We start from the raw sequence: 19838 nt of genomic DNA, 5'->3' as shown, positions 1-19838 counted from the left end.
TCTGCAGCAAATATGGGAAGCATCCTGCTGAAAGCTAAGGGCTTATTCTTCTATACCGGGGGCTGTCTTATTCTGCAACAAAATTTGGGAAGCCTTCTACAGAAAGCTAAGGGCTCATTCTCACATACCAAGGTCTATCTCATTCTATAGAAAAAACGAAAAGCCTTCTTCAAAAGGCTAAAGACTCATCCAATTGTTTGGAGGGCTAAGGCCCATTCTGCAGCAAATTTAGAAAGCCTTCCGCAAAGTGCTTAGAGTATCAAAAGCTTGGTGTGTCGCGTGGTTTAAAGAAAGCTCGGAGGAGGAGAATAATGAAGTGAAAAACAAAGAAGTTGTGGCAGAAAAGGATGTACAAGTTGTGGCAGAAATAAAAATTGGAGGAAATTAACCTGGGGTCGGACCCACAGGAACCAAGACCCATCTCAATTAGCTCAAGATCGTCAGAAAAGAAGAAATCAGAATTGATGCTGTTGCTGAGAATTCAAAGATGTCTTCGCATGGGATTACAGTGAAATGCCAGGAATGGATCTATGGCCAAGCCAGTGGCCTAGCCTGCCAGGGTATTTTACACTAAGATAGAAGGGGTAAAGCTTTAAGTGGAAAGAAGCACTGCAGGCAGCCTTCAAAAGGCTGCAGCAGATCATGATAAACCTTCCTACTATACAAGTCCCAACCCGCAAAAAGCCATTGTTACTCTACCTAGCCATTAACTCATATGCCATAGGTGCATTGATTTCCCAAGAAGACGGAGATGGCATAGAGTAGCCGGTTTACTACATCAGCCGTGCCTTAAAGGATACAGAAGCTCGTTACCCAAGGGTGGAAAGGGTATGCTCAGCCATAGTATATGCCTCGCAAAGACTATGCCATTATTTCCTAGCCTACGAAGTGTGGCTGATGACTAAGTCTCATGCAATCAAAGTTTTTTTGTGGTAGCCAATTCTTTCAGGCAGAATATCCCAATGGTTGTTACAATTGTCACAGTAGCAGACTTGAAAGCGGGAATGCCCAAGGCAGTAAAGAGCCAAGCTATAGCAGACTTGCTAGCGCAATTCCCAGGAAAAGAAGAATTCCCGCTAGATGATGAAGTCCCAAGAGAAGTAGCTGTGGCAAAAGAAGTCGGAGAACAGTGGGTAATGAAATTTGATAGGTCTTCTACCACCCAATCAGGAGGAGTAGGAGTGGTTTTGTATCATGAAGAAGACAAGGCCGTGGCATTTTCATTCAAATTAGAATTCCCTTGTTCAAACAACACGGCAGAATATGAGGCCTACCTAACTGGGTTAGCCACAGCCCTTGAAATGGGGATCAAGCATTTAAAAGTAATGGGCGATTCGAACCTGGTAGTCTGCCAGGCCAAGGGAAGCTTTTCCTTACAGGAATCCAGCTTAGCCCCGTACAAAATAATGGCCCAGAAGATGGAGGAAAAGTTCTCAACTTTTGAGATAGCATGCCCCAAGGAACGAGAACCGGTACCCAGATGCATCGGCCACGTTAGAATCACAAATAATTTTTGAAGGAGATGGCACCAAGATAAAAGTCAGCAAGAGGAGGGAGTCTATTATGGAGATGTTGAAAGAAAGGTTCCAAGAGGAGCAATGTGAAGAAGATTGAGGGATTCTTATAAAGGAAGCTTTGACAGAGGGATAAGTTATGGCTGAAACATATGTAAAGGTGAACCAACAAGCACTACAGCAGAAAATAAATGCTCTTCGTGAGACTTTAAGGCTTCAAGAGTGCTCCGCAGAAAGGCTGAGAGACAAAGGAACTCACAGCAGGAACAAAAGGTAGAAATCAATGATGAAGTCCAAGCATCTCTTTAGCAACGCATTCAGCGGCAGACCACCTTCCACAAGAATGAAAAAAAAAAAAAAGAATTGGGAGAAATAAGATCTGCGAAAGACTACAACAAAGTTAAAAGATTTGGTTCACAACAACATCTATGCCCTTTCATCAAAAAGGCAGTGATATCTTTACCAACAGCGGCTGTGGCAGAATGACAAGAAGAATATGTTAAAGAAGAAAAAAGCAAACACGGAGCAATCAATAGTTGCTGTGGTAGAATGACAAAGAAAATGTTTAGAAGGTGAAGATTTCTCATGAAAACATTCTCATTTTCCTTGGAAAAATATCTATAGTGGCACCACTTGGCAGACTCAGTCACGTCTGCGGAAAGATCAATTTTGCAGCAGGATCAGAATTTATGGCAGAATTAAAAACAGCCCGCAATGCAAACAGCAAAGGCCCAGCATTCTTCTCCGCAGAAACTTCTTCCTAGCGAAGAATACATTATTAGCAAATGAAAGAGTACTCTACTATGATAAGGGCTTGCAACATTAGCTCTACGCTTTGTTTTGAGCAAAAGAAATGAAGATACGTGAATGCAAAGAGAAGAAGAAGGCACAAGAAAAGGGAATGAAGCCACCCTTTGATCAACACACTTAGGGTCCGTTTGGATGCAGCTGAAACTGAAAACTGAAAAATACTGTAGCAAAATAATTTTTTAATGTGTAAATAGTATCGTGAGACCCACTTTTAATAAAATTTTTTGAAAAAATACATGAACAGTGCACGCTTAGTACGCGCACTACGGTTTTGTCCCCCCGCGCCGAAACGAAAAAAAAAAATTATTGAAACGCGTTTTGCGTCCAAACGTGGACGCAAAACGCAGCTCCCAAACGCATTCTTAGAGGAAGCTTTTCTCTCATGAAGGAACTCTACTTGAAGAAACTGATGTGGCAGAACTATTTTGATGAAACTCTTTTCAGTTGTTGGCTAAGATGTGAAGGTAGTAGAAGATAACACTTTCTCTTTCTTTAGAGAATGAATGAAGCCCGAAGTGAAGCAATCTTAGGTGGCTAAAAGAAAAGAAAAATGAAGACCGTAAGGAGGATCCTTGCTTTGCAAAAGTGTTGTTCGAGAAGTTGGCAAAAAAAAAAGAAGAGTCAAAGAGTCCAAAGAGAAAATTTTGAGCATTTTACAGAAATGCAGAACATCATAATGAAGAAGAACCCAGCAAGGAAGGACTCCACAACATCTATGTCTTCTGACCATTCTTAGAGAGCAACTACACTTATGGAAGAATGAAGAGATGATACTAAGGAATACATGGGGAAAGTAAGATAGCTGAAGCAGTCAAGCCTAATCCTTCTGCTGTAGAATCTGCTACAACCTTCATATCCTACAGTATAGATGCTGCTCTGGCAGAAGCAGAGTAAGGGGTGCATTAACACAGAGAAATAAGAGCATGTATTACATATTCTGCGGAAGCAAAAAAATGAGAATTTATCCCTACAAAAGCAAAGAAATGAGTACCATTGTAGAGGTCCAAGATCACAAGGAATTTCCAAGAAGCAAACCAAGAAACAAGCAAAGGAATGATGAAGAAGAGAAGGGTACACACATCATCATCATCGAAAATCCCTTAAAATGAGGGTAGTGTTGATGCCCACTTTGGCAAGGAGGCCCAATAGTAGGAAGAAGAAGCCCAACAACATGGGCAGGAGAGAATTGGATAGAAAAGCCATTAAGCCCAAGCGACAGGAATAATGGATCATAGGTTCATAAAGCAAACAAATGGATCTTGAGGAAGTAAATGGGCCTAAAAAGGTTCGGAAAGAGAGAATTAGCAAACCTATGGGCAGTATGGATGTAGAAAAGTGAGAATGGGTCACGGCTGCTACAGCAGGCCCAAAGTAATGTAAGTAAAGAAAGTAAGCGGCAATGGAAAATCCATGAGCCCCAAGGATGAAGTAAGAAGCACTTGGGCCGGGGAAGCCTAAGGAGTTAGTAAAAGCCCATGGGAATCATAGAATTGGAAAGGGCCGAGGATGCCCCAAGAAAGTAAACAGGCCAAGGATGCCCAAAGGAAAGTAGATGGGACGAAGGAGCCCAAAAGCGATGAAATGGGCTAAGGATGCCCCAAAAGTATAAAATGGGACAAAGGAGCCCGAATGGGACAAAGGAGCCCAAAAGCGATGAAACGGGCCGAGGATGCCTAAAAGAATAAAATGGGCCAGAGGAGCCTGAAAGCAATGAAATGGGTCAGTGAAGCCTAAAACAGCATGAGTGCAAGCATTGGGCTATGGGAGTGTAGCAGAAGGAAAGCATGTAGCAGGCCCAAAAGAGGCCCGGCAGGCACAAGTCAAATAAAAACATGCAGGCAATCAGCAGAAACAATTGAGCTAAAAAGTGGCAAAGTTTTCAGCAAACTTACTTTGGGGTGACAGCAACAAAACCACCACCCTTATGAACAACAACTTTTTGGCTACTCTGGCAGGATTATAAATTTGCAGAAAGAATGAGAATGATCTGCCTGAGAAGAGTAAGGATTGAAGCAACATGCTTGCAAAGAAAAGAAGAGAAGCATTCACATGTGAGTTGTGAAACAACCCACGAAACAAAACTATATGATTTTTCGCATACGAATTGCAGGAGCAATCCATATGCTCAGGGGGCTGAATGTTGATGCCTATTTTTGCAAATCCATATCCAATGGCCTATGAGGAAGAAAACCCAATAAGTTGCAAGATGCAAAAGCCCATACGGAGGAAAGCCCAATGAAAAGCAAGATTCAAAGAAAGAAGTAGCAATCTGTCGCAGAATACAAATCTGCCGCAGAATACAAATCTGCCGCAGAATATGAATTTGCCGCAGAACACAGCTTTGCTGCAGAATGCAGTTCTCTGGCAAGATGACTTCGGCAGATGAAGATAAATTGGGCCCAAGACCCTTTTGATCCAATCAACATTATTTGGCCCACAAAGGCCCAAATCCTTTTGGGTAAAGAAGATAGGCGTGAAAGCTAATATGGAGAAGCACGGTGAAAAGAAAAAAGGAACGGCAGGAAGTGTCAGCAGCAGGAATCATGTGAAGGAAAGTCAAACCAAAGAAAATGACAAATGCAGCAGGAATGCATGAAGAAATAAGACAAAAAACACGTAGCAGGACGAAACAGAATTAATCTGCTACGGCAGGAATGACGTGGGAACGAAAGAAGACAAAGGAGCAAGCACAGAAAGGTCGGGGCACCACCAACTTGTACCTAGCCAATACAAGGGAGGTGGGCCCACGGTCAAGGAGATTCAGAGGGCGTGGTTTGGTGGTGGGGGGAAAAGGGGGTCTATATTTGGTTTCTTGCCATAACTTCTTTTGGGAGTATACTTTGCTGGGATGGTATCTTACACAAAAGAGGTAATAAATGGTTGGGACCATCTGATGCATGCCATAGTGCTAGGTAGTGAGTTAGCCCAAGAGGTAGAGGTATACGGCAAGAACAGACAAAAGGGAATTTTGTCGTGAAATGAGAATGGTGCAACAAACAGAGCAATGGTAGTGGTTAGGGAAACTAATGGGTCACTGGGTAGTCTTGAATGGATGCCCACAACGGACCAAAAACAATTGGTGAAGCCCAAAGGGTAAAAAGGAGAAATCCCATTGAATTTGTTCACTATAAAAGGAGGTAGCCATGGATGAGAAAGGGGACCCAGGGATGGAGGAAGGTATGGGAGTAGGGGGAGACCCAGTAGAGGAAGCACCTAAGGGAAGAGACCCAAGTGAGAAAAACAACCTACGGCAAGAGAGTAGAAAGAAAACTAACAGTAAAAAAAATAGAATGGAGAGAAAGAAAGAAAGTGGTAAAAAGAAGAGAGAAAACGCGGCAGGAATAGGGGCATGCATCAATAGACCATCTTTTCCCTCAATCTTAGCAAACCCACTCTTTGAAGTCTCCAAAAAAATGATAGCTAGTAGCCATTTAGGCCTATTCTCCAAAATGCGCAACTTTGATGGCAAAAGCTTATGGCAGGAGCCTATAACAAGGTTGTTCAATTTGGGGTTTGGGTTCTTTCTTGGTTTACTTATTCTATGGGAAGACTTAATATCTGATTTTGATCACAAATATATTTGATTTCACTCATTAAAACTTATATCTGCCGAGCGTGTTTTTTTATCACGTTTGCCGCATCGGTTGTTCTGCTATGACATCTTTACTTGTTGTACTTATTATTCTGCTGTAGCACCTTTTTATTGTATTTACCGTGTTATCTAAACCTTTCCTGCCGAAGCTTTCTTCTATATTTGTTGTTACGTGTTTTATTTTGGACCCATGATCCTGCCACAAGTATATATATATACATATATTTTGTTTCTCACATTCTGTGTATACGTATACGTATATTTATGAAAATATGTATGTATATATTTGAGAATATGCATGTATATATTTGAGAATATGCTAACCCATGTAAGCTAAGACTTGCTTGATTGGTATTTTCTTTGGGTTTTAGATTTGTTTGTGTGCAGGAAGTAGAAAAGTATTTCTGCAGAAAATGAAGAGGAGTCATTCGTAGCAGGCAGCTTTATTAACATAGCAGAAAGCTTAACTGCACGGCAGACAGCTTTATTAGCACAACAAGAAGCTTAACTGCCGGCAGACAACTTTATTAACATAGCAGAAAGCGTCACTGCACGACAGACAGCTCTATTAGCACAGCAGAAAGCTTAATTGCACAGCAGAAAGCTTTATCGCACAGCAGACAGTTTTACTACACAACAGACAGTTTTACCGTACAACAAAAAGTCAGACCTGCGGCAGATTCTGGAGAAAATTCCTTCTGCGGCAGAAACAAGTAATAAGCCCACTTTGCAGTGTCTTCCCTTGGGCTTAGACTCATCATTTGCGCACAAGCCGGACCAAAGAGGGTTGCTATTAGACCGGTCCCAACTCCCTGATCCACAAAACTTTGGGGCCTAGGGTAGCGGCAGGCAACCCAGCCCAATATTTGCAAAAAAGGCCCACACACAAGTCATACTAAAAAATTCTTTATGATTGAAAAGATATAAGCAAATGAGTGATCAAAGGTCATATTTTTTAAGAAAGCATTTTAAGTAGTTACAAGCACTTTTAAGTTGTGATTATTTCTAAATTATTGTGAATACTTCAATTACCCCATGGTTGATATTTGTTAAGCTTCTCATTGGAGCCAGATACTTAAAATTATTAACAAGTACAAAATGGAGTATCTATAATCTCATTTTGCTAATGATCTATACCAAAAGTCACCAAACTTCCATAAAAATTTTGTTGATGCTCATTTTTGCAAATCCGTGCCTAAAAGCCTATGAGGAAGAAAGCCCAATAAGAAGCAAAAGGCCATACGGAGGAAAGCCCAATGAAAAGTAAGGCCTAAAGGCCCACCAAGAAGACCAAAAAGCAAGAAAGGTCCAAAGAAAGAAATGCAAGGGAAAACAATTTGCATCAGAATGCATATTTGTAGTAGAATACAAATATGCAGTAGAATACAGATCTACCACAGAATACAGTTTTTCAGCAAAATGACCTCGGCAGATTAAGGCAAATTGAGCCCAAGACCTTTGTGATCCAGTTAACATTATTTAGCTCACAAAAGCTCAAATCATTATGTATAAAAGAATATGTGTGAAAACAAATATGAAGAAACAAGGAATAGTAGGAAGTATTTGTAGCAGGAATTGCGTGAAAAAAAGAAAATGTAAATTAAAGGAAATGACAAACACAACAAGAAACACATGAAGAAATAAGATAGAGACAAGTATTAGATTGGAACAAGGCTATTCTGCTATGGTAGAAACAACGTGGGAATGAAAGAAGACAAAAACAAAAGATAGTGGAGCAAACACACAAGAGCCAAAACACTACCAACTTATGCCCAGCCAATATAAGGGAGGTGGGCCCACGGTTAAGGGGATTCAGAGGGTGTGGTTTGGTGGTGGGGGGAAAATGGTCTATACTTGATTTCCAGCCATGACTTCTTTTGGGAATATACCCTGCTAGGATGGTATCTTACCTAAAAGATGTAGTAGATGATTAGGGCCATTTGATGCATGCCATAGAGGTAGGTGGTGAGGTAGCTCAATCCTTATCCATTTGAACCCAGAGGTAGAAGTATACAATAATAACAAAAAAAATGGAATTTTTTTGCAAATGAGTAGTGGTGCAACAAATGTATTCTAAGCAGAGGTAGTGGCCGGGCAACCAATGGGTTGGTGGGCAGTTTTGAAGGAATGCCCAGAATAAGCCAAAAACAGTTGGTCAAGCCTTAGGGGTAAAAGGGAGAAATTCTATTGAACCAGTTCACTATAAAAGGAAGAGGTAGCCATGGATGAAAGAAGAGGCACTTAGAGGAGGAGGCACTTAAGGAGAGGAGGATACAAAAGGGAAAAGATCCAAGGGAGACAAATAACCCTTGACAAGATATTAGTCAGGAACTAAGAGTAAAAAGAATGAAGAGAAAGAGAGAAAGTGGTAAAAAGAAGAGAGAAAACACTGCAAATAGACTATCTTGTCCCTCCCTTTTAGCAAACCCACTTTTTGGAATCCCAAAAGTAGTGACAAGTAGCCATTTAGGCCCATTCTCCAAAATGCACAACTTTAACGCCAAAAGCTTATGACAAGGTTGTTCAAGTTGGGGTTTGGGTTCCTTCTTGGTTTACATATTTTACGGAAAGATTCAATACTTGATCTCGATCGCAAATGTATTTGATTTCACTCGTTAGAACTTATATCTGCTGTATTTATTCGATTTGTTGTAGCACATTTTTATCAGGTTTGTTGCATCAGTTGTCCTGCTGTGATATTTTCATTTACTGTACTAGTTATTTTGCTGTAGCACCTTTTTATTATATTTACTGTGTTAGAAAATACTAGCTAAAACCTTTCTGCTGAAACTTTCTTATTTTTTTGTTATTACGTGTTTTACTTTTGACACGAACTAATCATTATCCTGCTATAAGTATATATACATATACATTGTATCTCATATTCTGCAAAATATATTTTATATATGTACATGTGAATACATATAACTCTATTTACAAATATATGTATGTATATATTTGAGAATATGCTAACCCGTGTAAACTAATATTTGCTTGATGGGTATTTTCTTTGGGTTTTAGATTTGTTTTGTGCAGGAAGTAGAAAAATATTTCTGCAATAGAAGATGAATAGTAGTCATTCACGTTGCAGAAAAGTGCAAAAAGTTTTAATGCATAGTAGAAAGGTCTACTGCGCAACAGAAGGCTTTACTGCACAACAGAAGACTTTACTGCACTGTAGAAAGTTTTACTATATAGTAGAAAGTTTTACTGTACAGCAGAAGGTTTTACTGCATAGCAGAAAGTTTTACTACACTGTAGAAAAGTCAGTCCTATGGTGAAAACTGGAGAAAAGTTTCTTCTGTGGGAGAAACAGAGGATAAGTCCACTTTGCAGTGTCTTCCCTTGGACTTTGGACTTAACGTTTGCACACAAACTGACAGCGGCAAAATGGTACTTTGGAGCCCATTCCGTAGAGTGCTAGACCCAACTTCCTTCTTAGAAAAAGTCTAGACTAAGCATTGTCCAATAACATCAAGACTCGTGTTTAAGGTATAAGAAACGTAAAAAGAACCCTCAACATTTTTGGCGACTCCATTGGGGAGTTGGAATCAAGATGGGGAGAATGAGATATTTCTCCTCCACAATCATGTTTCCAAGTCCTTACCAAAGTGAGATGTGGATGTTCTTAAATCGTCCAAGCTATACCCTTAGGGAAGTTTCTAACCTTTTAATATATTTTGAGAGACATGGCTAGTTTTGATATTTTGGCTTTAAATTAGCGTACCCCAATGATTCATGATATCATTATTTACTAAAATTATTATGCTTCAAGAAATATCACCAAAATCGAATATGACCATTTTATGGAGCTGCCTACCCTTGGTTGAATAAGGGAGAGCCTGAACAATAATTATATTGTATCAATAATGATTTAGAAAATCTCACCAGTTATTGGAGTTTAGCTTGCTACTTACACAAATTGAGTTTAATGTAGGAAAAAAAAAACAAGATAAAACAAAGTTGTCGAAAAAGAAATATTATCGTATATCAAGACTAGATAAATTAATTATCTGGTTTAATTTGTGCTACAACACAGGAAAGTATCCAAAACATCACAGCAGTACCATAGCAGAATTCTATGGTGAAATATCACGGCAACATTACAACAAAATAGTGTTGCGAAATTCTATAGCAGAATATTGCAGCAACGTTACAGCAGGATAGTACCGTAGTAGAATTCTATGGCAAAACACAGCAACGTTAAAATAGAATAGTATTGTGAGCGAAATGCTATGGTAGAATATTGTAGCAGAATGTTGTGGTAGAATACCACAATACCATAGTAGAGTTCAATGGTATTGCATCATAACACGGTAGCAAAATATCACTACAACACCATAGAGTTCTACAGTAGAAATATTATGAGAACTCTACAATAGAAGGCCCTTACAATAGTTGTAATATTTCCTATATAGAGAGACTAATAAGATCAAGACACTTAGTCCTATCTTTTAAATGAGACTTGTTCTCCTTGCCATGCATGTGAGACATGTGACAAGCCACTTATTTAAACATGCAAAACCAAAACTTCCACCACTTTTTGCTCTCATTTCTTTTAAGGAAACACTAGAAGTTTTCTAAACTCTCTTCATCTCCACCTTCGAGTCCAGCATGTAGAAGAGAAAAATCCCTTCATTCCCTCACAAGGTTTCAATAATTTTTTTTCATGCTAGTAATTCTAGCTCTACTTCCCCTCAAGAACCAAAAGCTAGAAGAAAAAAAAAATGATGTAAATTGCAATTTTGGTTTTGTGCAGATCCTTCAGCAGACTGTTCACAGCAGAATTTGCTGAATTTCAAAAATGCAAAATGCTCATTTGTAGAATATTTCGTAGCAGAAAGTTTCAAAAGTTAAAGTGTAGATATCTCAGCAGACTATTCAAACCAGAATATTCTATAGCAAAATATTCTACAGCAGAATTTTGTATTGAATTCCAGCAGGTCTTTTTGCTGAATATCCTACCACAAAATTTAGTATTGAATTCTTGAACTTTCTAAGTGCAATCACAAATCCAACGTGATCATCTTCTCCAATAGAAGTGATCATTGCCCCATTAAGAATTCATGGGAACACCAACAGTGTGAAGATGTTTAAAGGGGTAGTGGACCATTTTACTACAACAAGAAATTCGAGTCTAGATCTTATTCAAAAAATTTGAGACTTGTTCTCAAAGCAAGAGAGCATACAAAGCCTTTCGTGTTCACTTTTGCTGAATCAATCTCTTGAGCTTGGAATGAGGCCAATCACTTAGTTATTGCGTACTCTCCATAAAGAACCCCAAATCTACAAGTTGCTTGCAAACTGCTCTTTGTCCATTATTGGGCCTAGCAAACTGATTTAACAATCTTGAAGAGTTAAGAAGTTTTCTTCAAAGCACCTTAGAGGATTTATGCCTAGAGTGGCATCAATGATCATGATCTTTATGATATTTCTAAGAAAGAATGTATCCGATCACTTGTACTACAAACTATGCAACTCCACCATCACTTTTCAAGTCATGAAACTCATTGATGCCCATGTCTCATCCTAGAAGAAATCTGCAATAGTGACAAACTCAAAGCTCCTTTTGGCTTGTGTGCAAAAGGAACATAGCATAATCAATTGCCAACACACATTCTGCCGTGAATAAAGTTGCTTAGTTTATTACCGCAGAAAATTATTACAAGATTTTTATTGAACGTGTTTTGCTGCAAAGGCATTCTGTAGCAAATTTAGAAAGCCTTTCGCAAAGCGCTTAGAGTATCAATATGCAGCAGCAACATTACCCATTGCGAAATAAGTATTAATTGTGGCATTTCAGCAACATTCATCCACCACTTGATCTGCAACAACTTCAAACCTTATGATATGGCATAGTGCAACACCCATGCAATTTGTTGCAACCTACCATGGTCAAGTAACATTCTAGTCTATGATAAAGCAGCAACATCATCTATCTTCTGCAAAAGCATCAACTAGCAATTGGAGAATAAGTTCTCACACAATACAAAGTCTATGCAATAGTGAATCCATGGAAAGAAATTTTACCACCCTCGCTGCAGCAAATGTCAATGAAGCAAAGAAAGGAAGCAAGAAGAGAAGGCCTACAAGCACTCCAGGAGAAACATATTTAAAGGACAACCAACAAGCACTATAGCAAAAAATAAATGCTCCATGCGAGACTTTAAGGCTTCAAGAGCGCTCCACAGAAAAGCTGAGTAACAAATGAACTAACAGTAGAAACAAAAGGTAGAAATCAATGATGAAGTACAAACATTTCTTTAGCAATGCATTCAATGGCAGACTACCTTCCACAAGAATTGGAAAGCAAAGGAAGCTTGTCAAAGACACTGCCAAGCTTAGCAACATGAGAAAGAAGAATTGGGAGAAATAAGATATGTGGTAATCTTAAGGAGTTTTTCTTGTGAAGCTTTTAATCTTCCTAAGAGATTGGTGTATCCTACTCATCTAGGAAGATTACAACAAAATCGAGAGAAAGTTAGTTTGCAACAGCATCCATGCCTTTTCGTCAATGAAGTAGTGATATCCTCACCAACAGTGGTTGTGGCAGAATAACAAGAAGAATATGTTAAAGAAGAAAAAAAATCAAACACAAAGGAATCAATAGCTGTTGTGGCAGAATAACAAAGAAAATATTTAGAATGAAAAGAAAGTAAAGATTTCTCGTGAAAGCATCCTCATTGCCTCTTGGAAAAACATCTATAGCGGCACCATTTGTAGGCGCCTTAAAATGAGTGGCAGACTCAGTCACCTCTACAGAAAAATTAATTTTGCAATTTTGCAACAAAATCGAAATTTGTGGCAGAATCAGAAATGACCCGCAATGCAAACGGCAAAGGTACAAGAGTGTTGATGATCTTGGGGGCTAGAAGGTCCTCTACTATTGCAACAATACATTTGCCCATGTTAGTAGCTCCAAATAATGAGGTCCTCCATAGATACATCATCACTAAAAGAAGCTTGCCTTTCTACAAAGCTCAGCATCCTTCTTCGCAGAAACTTCATCCTGGCGAAAAATACATGTGTTCTTCAACACAATAGAAAGTATTATTAGCAAATGAAAGAGTACTTGGTTATGATGATGGCTTGCAATGTTAGCTGTAAGTTTTGTTTGAAATGTGCAAAAGGTATGAAGATATGTGAATGCAAAGAGAAGAAGAAAGTACAAGAAGAGGGAACGAAGATACCCTTTGATCTACACACTTAGAGGAAGCTTTCTTCTTATGAAAGGAACCATACTTGTAGAAAGTAACATGGCAAAACTATTTTGATGAAAATCTTTTCAGTCATCGGCTTAGATGCGAAGGTAGTAGAAGACAACACTTTCTCTATTCTTAGAGAATGAATGAAGCTCAAAGTGAAGCAACCTTAAATGGCTAAAAGAAAAGAAAAACGAAGACTGTAAGAAGGAAACTCACGCCACAAAGTGTTGTTTGCAAAGTTGGCAAGAGAGAGTGGAAGTATAAGAAACAAGTATGCATATTGCCGTAGAAGCAAAGAAATGAGTACATGCTACTGCAGAAAAGTAAAGAAATAAGTATACAAATTACCGCAGACATAGAGAAATAAGTACCACTGTAGAAGTCTAAGATCACAGGGAATTTTCAAAAAGCAACCAAGAAACAAACAAAGGAATGCATACATCATCATCATCGACAATCCCTTTGAATGAAGGTAGAAGTAGAAAAAGAGGCTAAGTTGACCTATTGCAAAAAGACCCTTGTTGATACCCATTTTTGACAAAGGGCCCAAAAGCAGAAGAAGCTTAACAATTGAGAAGGTGAGAAGGGAAAAATGGTAAAGGAATAAGGAAACAAGCCCAATAGGCTGAAATGACAGAATGAGTAAATGAGCTAAGGAAGCCCAATGAATGAAGTAGTAAGCCAATGGGAATAATAAGAGGTTGTGAGAGTCCTTTTTCGAACAGTATCCAGGCCCAAGTTTAAACAAGGACCCCAAACTCCCTAATTGTAGTTTGAAGGGATTGGGCTTGGTCTACCGTAGCTAATTGGGCTGTTTAAAGACCAAGTGGTGCACAGGGCAAGACTCCTGTAATACACATACACTAGAAATCGAGAATATACGTATTGATCAACAAGAAAACAGCAGGGCAGACAAATGTAATAAGGGAAAAAACGAAATAATTGCTCGGGATCTTGAAATCAGTGGGGAAATATTTCATTGATTTTCTTAGTTATGGATTACGATGAGCTCACCAAGACTTAATGCAAGGTTCAAATAAGCTAAAAAATTATAGACTTAGATGACTCTTTTAGGTCTCCAAGACTTGCAAAATTTGAATCCTTTAGAATCCAAGCATGTGCTTTGGTGGTTGTTTCTGGGATACCGGGAGGTATTTCCCTGTTTTCTTTGAGTTTTACAGAGCTTCTTCTTAATGATTCTATCTGTTCTTTTTCTTGCTGAATGCCTCCAACATTGGCTGCTCTCTCCCTTTATAGTGTCACATTAGGGTTTTGGGGTACCATTGATTCTTCCCCCCTTGGTCCCCTGGGTACTAGAGCCCCCTGTTTATCTCAGCTCTTCTAACAATTGCTCATTTCCTTATTTTCCATAGCTCCCTTCTTTTGATGTTTTTTTCCTTGAAAGTGTCTTGCTGACCTTCTATTCTGAGATGCTTTTACCTTCCAAGTCCCCTTTTTTGTTTGTCTTCTCTTTTCAAGCTTGCCCCCTTTTAGCCGCCCCTTCCTTTTGTCATTTTTCCTAGTAAATGGAGCCTTCTTCTGTGAAATCGAAGGTTTCCCCAGCCATTTCCTTTCCTGGATTTCTTATTCTGGGTTCCCCGAGACATCGACTTCCTACCCCTGAGCCGTTGCTTTCCAAATCCTCAAGCCTTGTGCTGTATTACTGGTTGCTTCGAGAAAAGGCCCATCTGTTTCTTGTTCCTGGTACCTTTTGAATTGTCTTAATCCTCCTTTAGCTGTGCTGTACATCCAAAGGTTCTAGGCAACCCCCCTGGCATCCTTCCCCAGCTCCTTTTTCTTTCTCTGGTCCTGGCGGGTTGAATTCTTTTCTTTCCCCTCTCCATTTTCCTATGGACTCCTCACCCCCTTTTGGGCCTCAGGTCCATCATCCCTCTTTCTTTTGTAGCCCCAATCTTTCTCTTCTTTTCTCAATTTTTTATTTCCCACGGATTGACCCAATGTACCACCTCCTTGGGCCTTTTATCATGTTTTCTTATATATATATATATATATATATATTTTGGACCTCAACAGAGGTAAAGAGAAAGTAAATGAGCCGAGGAAGCCTGGGAAATGAATTACTAAACTCATTGGGTTGGCTTAATGGCCAATAAGCCAAAAAAGTAATAAAAGGTAAAGATGTTGTAATTGAGCCAAAGAAGCCCAAAAAATCTAGCAAAAAGCCCATGAGAGTAAAAGAGGTAAAAAAGAAGTAAATGGATTAAGGAAGCACGAGAAATGAAGTAGTGAAATGGGCTGGTACAGTAGGAATGTTGGCCAATAAAGCCCAAAAGAGGTCAAGATGTGGAAAGTGGGCCAAGGAAGCCCTTAGCAAAAGATTGATGAAGAAGTGGACTGGCATGGTAGAAGCATCAGCTTGCAAGCCCACGGGGTAGCAAAAAATGAAAAGAGAGGTAAAGCTATAGCAGGCAGGATGAAGTGATATGGCAGGATCAGTAGTCAAAAGGCTCGGGAAGAAAAGAAGAGATTTATTTGCATGTGAGTTGTGAAACAATCCGTGAAAGAAAACTGCATAAGTGTTCGCATATAAATTGCAGAAGCAATCCATATGCTCAACGGACTGAATGTTGATGCCCATTTTTACAGATCCATACCCAAAAGCCCATGAGGAAGAAAGCCTAATAAGAAGCAAGACCCAAAAGCCCATAGGAGGAAAGCCCAATGAAAAGCAAGGCCCAAAGGCCCATCAAGAAGACCAAAGAGAAAGAAAGGTTCAAAGAAAGAAATGCAGGGGAATGCGATCTGCATCAGTATGCAGATCTGTAGCAGAATACAAATCTGTAGCAGAATACAGATCTGCTGCAAAATACAGTTCTTCAGTATAACGACTTCGACAGATCAAGGCAAATTGGGCCCAAGACCCTTTTGATCCAGTCAACATTATTTGGCCCACAAAGACCCAAATCCTTTTGTATAAAAGAATATGTGTGAAAACTAATATGAAGAAACAAAATGAAAAGAAACAAGGAATAACAGGAAGTGTTAGCAACAGGAATTGCGTGAAGGAAAGAAAATCCAAACCAAAGGAAATGACAAACATAACAGGTAACGCATGAAGATATAAGACAGAGACACGCAGCAGAACTTAACAAGGCTATTCTGCAATGGCCGAAATAGCGTGGGAACGAAAGAAGACAAAAACAGAAGATAGTGGAACAAGCACACAAGGGTCGGAGCACCACCAATTTGTACCCAACCAATATAAGGGATGTGGGACCATAGTCAAGGGGATTTAGAGGGTGCGGTTTGGTGGTGGGGGGAAGATGGTCTATATTTGGTTTCTAGCCGTGACTTCTTTTGGGAACATACCCTACTGGGATGGTATCTTACCCAAAAAAGGGAGTAGATGGTTGAGACCATCTGATGTATGCCATAGAGGTAAGTGGTGAGGTAGCCCAATCCTTATCCATTTGAACCCAGAGGTAGAGGTATATAGCAAGAACAAACAAAATGGAATATTGTCACGAAATGAGTAGTGGTGCAGCAAATCTGAGCAGAGGTAGTGGCCAAGCAACCAATGGGTTGGTAGGCAGTCTTGAAGAAATGCCCAAAACAAGCCAAAAATAGTTGGTGAAGCCTTAAGGGTAAAAGGGAGAAATCCCATTGAATCAGTTTAATATAAAAGGAAGAGGTAGCCATGGATGAAAGGAGAGGCACTTAGAGGGGGAGGCACCCAGGGAAAGGAGGATCCAAAAGGGAAAAGATATAAGGGAGAAAAATAACCCACGACAAGATAGTAGTCAGGAACTAAGAGTAAAAGGAATGGAGGGAAGGAAAGAAAGAAAGAAAGAAAGAAAGTGGTAAAAAGAGAGAAAACACGGTAGGAATAAGAGAATGCATCAATAAACTATCTTTTCCCTCCCTTTTAGCAAACCCACTCTTTGGAATCCCAAAAGTAGTGACAAGTATCGATTTAGGCATATTCTCCAAAATACACAATTTTGCTGGCAAAAGCTTATGTCAAAGTTGTTCAAGTTGGGGTTTGGGTTCCTTTTTGGTTTACATATTCTATGGTAAGATTCAATACTTGATCTTGATTGCAAATATATTTGATATCATTCATTAGAACTTATATTTTCTGTATTTAGCCAGTCTACTATAACACGTTTTTATCACGTTCGCTGCATTAGTTGTCCTGCTGTGGTATCTTTATTTGCTGTACTAGTTATTCTGCTGTAGCACATTTTTATTATATTTACCGTGTTTGCTATTATATTTACCGTGTTTGCTATTATACAAGCTAAACCTTTTCTATTGAAACTTTATTATTTCTTTGTTATTACGTGTTTTACTTTTGACACGAGCTAATCATTATCCTGCCATAAGTATATATACATATACATTGTATCTCATGTTCTGTAAAATATATTTTATATAAGTACATGATGATGATACCGTATTTTTTCCACCCTCGATTTTCATGATGGACCTTGAAAATCCAAAAATATTATTTTCTCTCCATAGCGCCACGAGAATATCCTGAATGACGTGGCGCAACCCGTTCGGATACTAGAGCACTCGAAGTGCCTTTTTTAGCTCAAATGACCAAAACGCCCCTAGTTAACCCTAGTTTGACCAAAGGTCAAACGAGGTCAAAACCCTCACAAAACAACACTTTTCATATTTTTACATCAAACCCGAGCTTCTCGGAGATTTTTGGCCACTTTGACCAAGTTTGACCCGAAGTTGATCTCGGTGGGCCCAAAAACCTTAATTTTAATTCGGATGTCAAAATGAGTCGAAACCAACGGCATTGCAAAGATGATCAAATTCTCATTCTAACGACTATTCATGGGTCAAAATCGGAGTTAGAACGGTCGAGATATCACGAAAGCCGGGATGACGGATTGATCGATGCACCTCTAACTTCCAGGAGCCATAACTTTTGATCCGACCGTTGGATTTTCAAGTTCCATACATATTCAGAAATAGGAAGTTAAAATATTTCTAGGGGTATCAAGATCAACCCATTCCATGGCTGTTTCAAGGTGGCGGCCCTATAAGGGCCACCACCTCAAAATTCGCGCTAGGGCTATAAAAAGCCCCAGATGCCCTTCAGACAGGAGAGAGGATGATTTTTCTAAGTTTGGATCTCTGCCTTGTTTTACTACATGCTTTTGTCCCTCTTCCAAACACAAAAAACACACAAAAACACATCAAAGTCTCTTGATTCTTCTCTCTTCACCAAAAATACAAGGTAGTGTTCTTGCATCCAATCTTCTTTTCCTTGGGTCTACACCTAGGGTTTTGGGTTTAGGGTTTAGGGGTGTGGATTTAGCTTTTTAGATACTATCCACACCCCTAACCTTCTAAATCTTTTGCTAGCATGTTTCTCGCTCTTTTTGCCTTAATAACGTGATTTATGGCTTTTTCTAGCATGTTTCTTGCTTTATCTTGTTTCTAGCATTTTCTTAGCTTAGATCCATGTTTCTATGTTTCTCACATGATATTTTTCCCGATCTATGTGCTTTTTGCTTTACGACAATGTGTTGGTGCCTAGATCTATTTTTCCATGTGTTGTTTGGCTAGATCCGCATGTTTCTATACTCGTTCTCATGTTATTTGTCTTGATCTACATGTTTTACGCCTTATGCCATGTTTTTCTATGTGCTGCCCATTTATTTTGAGCTATGTTAATGTTAGGGTCACATGCTTACATGCTTGTATGTTGTTTTGGGCTATGCTTTGCTTGGATCTATCTGTTTATGCCTATGTTGCCACGTTATGTGGTTAGATCCATGTCTTCACATGCATATATGTCTTGATCTATGTGTTCACATGCTTGTATGCTTGGATTTGGTGTTCTTCCATGCTTTTATGTTTACATCCGCATGTTTAGATGTATATTCACATGTTTGCACGCGCTTTTTCATGCCTATATGTGTAGATCGATGTGTTCACATGTTTAGATCGTTGTTTTCAACATGCTATTTGCCATCATCTTTGTACTTGCGTGCTTCATGCCATGTTTATGTGCTTAGGCCTAGACCTTGTGTGTCATGCCATGTGCTATTGTAGCCCTTTTGTTCATTTTATCGCATTTTCTTGCATTTTGGCCATTTGGTAGGATTTAGATCTTGACCCTATGGTCTTGGTCCTCGTCCATACACCTTGACCCATATCAAAGTGTTTGGATCATCCCATTTGCATGTTTATGCTTGCTTGCTTATATGCTTTATGCTTGTGTTAACCTATCTAGTTGTAGGCTTTGCTACGCTTGACACCCTTAGAGGGTTTGTGGTTGTGGGGTTACATCTGACACCCATGAGGCCTTGTTTAGGTGTAATTTTTTGGGAGGCATCTCCAGATGCCGAGTTGCTTCGTGCATACCTTTCCCCTTTTACACTCCATGTGATGATATGCTTACCATGCTTGTTTGTGCCACTTGTTGGCTTTCTATGCATCTTCACACGCTTGCGTACATGTCCATGCATGAGTCTTGCTTGTTAGTGTGTCGTCCATACTTCAACACAATAAAGCTATAGACATCCAATCTAGACCTACATTTGTCCCCTGTGGACACCTCCTTTTATGTGGCTTTTGCTTGTTTATCTTCTTTCTTGTTTGTTTGTTTTCTTGCTTGCTTTCTTGCTTGTTTGTTTACCTTTGCTTGTCATGTCTCCCGCCACATGCTATGCTTGCCATATCTATCTCGCTTGTTTGCTTTGTACCCTTTGAGCATTATCTACGCACCTT

Source organism: Castanea sativa, chromosome 8, assembly GCF_040712315.1.
Source record: "Castanea sativa cultivar Marrone di Chiusa Pesio chromosome 8, ASM4071231v1".
Taxonomy (NCBI): domain Eukaryota; kingdom Viridiplantae; phylum Streptophyta; class Magnoliopsida; order Fagales; family Fagaceae; genus Castanea; species Castanea sativa.
The sequence above is the reverse complement of the archived record's forward strand: the minus strand, read 5'-3'. Positions refer to the sequence as shown.